At 41.0% G+C, this 5,531-nt stretch overlaps 1 protein-coding gene across 8 annotated transcripts in view; it reads right to left on the minus strand.

Moving 5' to 3' along the window:
- The window catches only part of KDM6A (lysine demethylase 6A), a 180,823-nt gene extending 180,687 nt beyond the window's left edge, over positions 1-136 (minus strand). For all 8 annotated transcript variants that reach the window (XM_053917341.2, XM_053917340.2, XM_053917338.2 and 5 more), the window contains exon 1: positions 49-136. The gene's annotated coding sequence lies outside the window, so the exon portion shown is untranslated. The remainder of the gene's footprint in view (positions 1-48) is intronic.
- Between the last annotated feature and the right edge of the window lie 5,395 nt (positions 137-5,531).

Raw genomic sequence — 5,531 nt, forward strand, 5'->3', positions numbered from 1 at the left:
CGCCCGACCAAGACCGCCAATCTGCGTGGCCCGCTTGCTTCACGTGACCTTTGTTGACTCACGTCAGCCGTGGCTCCACTGAACTTGCTAGCTGCCCGAGCCCCGCCCACCGAGGCTGCCGCCGCTGAGGAGCGGGACGCAGGCCAATTCTGGCCGGTGGTTGGCTGCTGGGTCCGTCTGTCGAGGGGAAGGGTTGTCCGCGAGAGGGAGCAGCTGGTTAGGTTGTGCTGTTTAAATATACTGGGACAGAGAATGGAGGGTCTGGGCCGTGTCACCTCGGGAGCTGCGGCGGTCTTGGGAGGGGGAGGGGTGCGGTGAGGAAGGGCGAGGTCCGGCACCGCCCGCAGCGGGCTCGAGCTGTGAGCTTGGACACCACTGATCGCCTTTGCCTGGGAGCTCAGGGCTGGGACCAGCCTGCGGTTCTGGCAGCCCCTTGCTGCGAGAGTCCCGGGTTCCGCGGGGCCTGGTAAGGGTCTCGGATCTCGGCCTCTGACCTCCGCCCTCCGAAGACGGCACACACTTTGGGCACTGCAGGAAATAATGGCCTCCGCGAGAAGCGCGCTTGGGGAGCGGCTGCCAGCCCCATGCCCGCGGCTCGCGTGCCGCCCTGGGCCGGGCCTAGGCTCCAGGTCCCGGTACCCTCACTCGCGCCGAAAGTGAAGGGGGAAAGGCTTCCTGACCCCCGGCCTGAGGGAAGGAAGAATCGCCCACTGGGTCTGAGGCTCCCCGCCGCCGAAGGTCTGTTGGCGGCACTTTGGGGCCAAATTTTCTTGCTACCTGCGTTTTATCTCTAGTTCATAATGGTTTTGTAGAAAAAGCAATGACGAAAATTTGTTAAGCGGAGTCTCCAGAATGTTGGTTTCTATTGCTGCGGTCTCAGTGGGGCCAGCATGGATGAGTTGGGGCTGATTGTGGACAGGCCTAAGAGAAAACATTTAAGATCCTCATCACAATTTGCAACCCCAAAAAGCCTTTACTCCCCACAGCATGTCTCCGACAGCGATAACACTTTCTTGTTCTGATTGTGTCTCAGATGCAAATAAAAGTCATTAGGGGTGGAGGAATGGGGAGAAAAGGCATACAACTGTAATTGAAAAACAATAAAAAATTTTTTTTTAAAAGTCACTAGTCTGGCTTTCAATCCATAGTGATGGATTTCTCCTACTTATAGGAGAAAAAAATATGCCTTTGGTCGAGAGACAAATTTAATAAAATATGTCTTCAGGGAAAAGAAAAAATTAATGGACATGAATTTAAAAACATGGAGTCATATTTTCAATAATGTAACCAATAGACAAAATATATTTAACTTGGATTTCAGAATATAAGGAAGACAATGCAGTGCTGACTCTAATCCTAGCAGTATTCAGTGAGAAGCTATGGAAATCCCAACTGACTTTGCACACAGTTTTAAAGTGTTCTCCTAAGACTAGTAACTAGACTAACAAACTAGTTTTATGTAGATTACATTTCATGTTTAATCGCTTTCTCCGTATCACCTCTTCCATTCTTTATGGTATTCCATTTTATTTCAATAAGTGAGTGTAGAGGGCTGAATATTTTCAACAACTAAATTAACACATGCAAGGTTAACTTTGTCACAAACTGTAACCTTCAAAGCCTGGGGGATTTTGACACCACTCTCTCACCTCACCACATACATACACACACACTTAGACTTGCACAAGCAGAGATACAAATTCTGCCATTATTTGGCCACCTTCCTGGAGTTGGTGGTTCTTGACTCAGGCCCTTTCCTAGATTATAAGGCTACCCACCCCCAACCCCTCAAAAATTTTCCCAACACATAGTCATTTCTAGGTAATAGCAGATTTGCATTGAGTATCTGCAGTGGGTGGGTTGGAATTAAGCAGACCTGGATCAAATCCTCATTCTGCACAGGCTGTGTGATCCTGGGAAAATTACTTACACTCTAAGCCGAAACTGTCTTGACCAACTACAGATATCCATCTTCCATTATGAAGCATGAGACAGTTTTTATGCAGTGACAAGTCCTATCACTATGTATTTTTTTTGATATCAAGTAGTCTGTAATCTGTCAAATAAATGTATGTACAACAGTCACAAAGGTTTGACCTGACCCATGTGGCTCAGTTGTTTGGGCATCATCCCTCAAAGCTAAAGGTTGGAGGTTCAATTCCCATTAGGGCACATCCCTGGGTTTCGGGTTAAGTACCCAGTCAGGGTGCATGCGAGAGGCAACCAATCAATGTTTCTCTCCCTCTCTTTCTCCCTCTCTTCCCCTCTCTAAAAATAAGTAAATAAAATCTTTTTTAAAAAATAGTTATAAAGGTTTAGGTCCTCTCTGGAGAGAGAAATGAGAAGTGGGATAAATTATTTTTATAATTATTTATTTGAAAAGTGAATCTGAAAACCCATATGGAGGTCAGAGCAGTTGAATCAAAGGATTATGGATTGTGGAATCATAGATCTAGGTTTGAATCCTTACTCTACCACTTGATAACTGGGTGACTTTCAACAAGTAAGTCTAGTCTGAGCTGCAGTTCCCTCATCTCTTAAAAAAAGAAAATGTAGCCACTTTACAACACTATTTTGAAGTTTAAATGCTATAGGGTAAGTAAAGTGCCAGACACACAATGCATTCAAAGACCTCAAAAATATGGGAAGGCTGGAATTTCTAAAATCCTTTCTAGCTTTTACTCTAGAGTTGTAAACATATCAATCACTTCATCCTTATCCCTCCCCAACTTCTGCATAAGCCCAATACATAGGCAGTCCTAATCTACTTTTTATTTGTGGTTACATCTCCTTCATTATTGTAAAATTAAACCTTTTATCACCTCATACTGATTCTTGTTTCATAATTCTATCTCACTACACTAGGAACTGTGGAGAGTAATTTGAGTTTACCAAGTTAATATAATTGATATATGCATAGATAAATCAATATTTTTAAATTATATAAAATTTGTATCATGCTGAGCAGTATGGACTAACTAGTACATAATTTGTAGCACTATTATGTTAATACTTGTGTGAGTACCATCAATATCAGAGAATAAGCCCATTCAATTATAGGAAAATAAATTTAATTTCCTTTTAAACAACTAAATGCTTAACCTGAGGCATTTAGAAATATGTAGTTCAACAATCAGTTAGCATGTGGTACTTATAGAAATATGTAGTTCATTTATAATGTTAGTGCCACATTAACCTATACAGATAATAAAAAGTAATACAACAGAGTGATGGTTTATCTAATCTTATAAATAGAACTATATTTATCCTTTATATAAGGATCAAAAATAAATTCAAAAAAATTTACTAGGTCTTCCCATACTTACCAGTGTCTTAAAGATTGCCCTTAACTGATGTCCAAACACATTGATGATAAAATAAATATAGGGTAAGGGTTGAAGGGAGATAGGGAGCCAGGTATAGACAGACTTTCAAGTATTAAAAAAACTTCAGTTGTCTGAATAGTTTTGAGACTTCTGGAAGAAGCCAAGACACCCACACCCATCAGGAGCCTGGATTCCACCCTCAACAGGCTGTAATGGGCACTTCAAATCTCCACCACCACCACCATACTGGGGAACCTGGACTGCCATCCCCACCCAGCAGTAATGAGGCATCACTTCCCATGCTTGCTGAGCTGGTGTCAAGAGGAGGCCTAGTGGAGGGTCAGGACATTCACCACTGCCCAGTGGTAATGAGGCCACCACTTAATGGTGTCGGTGGAAACAATGTGGGGAACAGTAATGAAGCACTCTTATATCTCCCAGCCAAAGTGGTACCAATGGTGGCCCAAACTCCTTTCCACACCGAGCAGTAACAAGGAGGCCCTCCCACCCCCCACCAGGGTCAACCAAGGTTGAGGGGGGAACCTGGATTTCTCCTACCTAAAGGTAACAAGGCAGTGCCCTACCAGAGTGATATCAGAAAGGTCTTGAACACAAGATTTAGATAAGATCCAGGGTCTCCTAACATAATACTCAAAATGTCTAGGTTTCAATTAAAATGCACTCATACCAAGAACCAGAATAATCCCAAATTTAATTAGGAAAGACAATCAAAAGATGCAAACACTAAGATGAATGAGATGTTCAAATTATCTGACAAGAATTTTAAAACCGTCAGTATAAAAATGTTTCAACGAGCAATTATAAACCCATTTGAAGCCAATGAAAATCTAGAAAGTCTCAGCAGAGAAATAAGACGGTTCAGAAAAGAATTGAAGGTATGAGGAAGACCCAAATGGAAATTTTAGAACTGAAAAAATATAATAATCAAAATTAAAAACAGTATATGGGTTTAATATCAGAATGTAAGGAATAGAGGAAAGAATCAGTGAACTTCCAGACAGAACAGTAGAAATTACCAAACCTAAACAACAGAAGATACACTGAAAATAAAATAATAATAATAATGCCTCAGAGATCTGTGGGACTTAACAAAAAATCTAACACTTGTCTTATCAGAGTCCCAGAAAGAAAGGAGACTTGTAGGTCAGGGCCCAAAAAGTATGCAAAGAAATAACTAAAAACTTCCCAAATTGACACAGTCCCTGTCCTGAACTCTTAGAGAGTTGTGTAAATATTGGGTTGGCCAAAAAGTTTATTTGCGTTTTCCTGTAAGATGGCTCCAGCATTACTTAGTTGTCTGTAACTTCATTTGAAACAATTTCATTAGATTGTACTGTGACAGCTGTCATATCAGTGTGCATTTTAAAAAAACTTATCAACAGCTTTGTATGGTGACAGATGGATAGTGGACTTTTTGTGGTGATCACTTTGTAAGGTATATAAATGTGAAATCTCACTATGTTCTACACCTGAAACTAATACAATATTGTATGTCAACTGTACTTTAATTCAGAAGAGCTTTACATTTCAGAATAAAAATTAGACATGAAACCAAAAAAATAAATAAAATTTAAAAACTTATCAAAATTGGTGAATTTTTGTGTAGCCATCTTAATACAAGAAAGGTAAAATGCAACTGAAACACACAAAAAGATTTGTGCAGGGTATAGAGATGGTGCTCTGACTGATCGAACGTGTCGAAGTGGTTTGCAAAGTTTTGTGCTGGAGATGTCTAACTGGATGATGCTCCATGATTGATAGCAATCAAATTGAGGCATTAACTGAGAACAATCAACATTATATACCACGCAGGAGATAGCCGACATACTCACAATATCCAAATCAATAAAGTTTTTGGTGAAAATGAAAAATGTGTCTTTTATTTTATGGAAAACAAGTAAATGAACTTTTTAGCCAACCCAATAAATACTATATTGCAGAGTGATGAGTGCTATAAGCTTTGCCCAAATTTCTGTGGATGTTCATAAAAGAGGCCTCTTTATCAGCTAGAGTGACCAGATAGAGCTTCTAGAGCAGGGGTGTCAAACTCATTTTCACCGGGGGCCACATGAGCCTTGAGGTTACCTTCAAAGGGCCAAAATAATTTTAGGACTGTATAAATGTAACTACTCCTTAACTGTTAAGGAGTTGAAATTACATTTGGCCCTTTGAAGGCAACCGCGA

This window comes from Desmodus rotundus, chromosome X, assembly GCF_022682495.2.
Source record: "Desmodus rotundus isolate HL8 chromosome X, HLdesRot8A.1, whole genome shotgun sequence".
In the NCBI taxonomy this organism is placed as follows: Eukaryota; Metazoa; Chordata; class Mammalia; order Chiroptera; family Phyllostomidae; genus Desmodus; species Desmodus rotundus.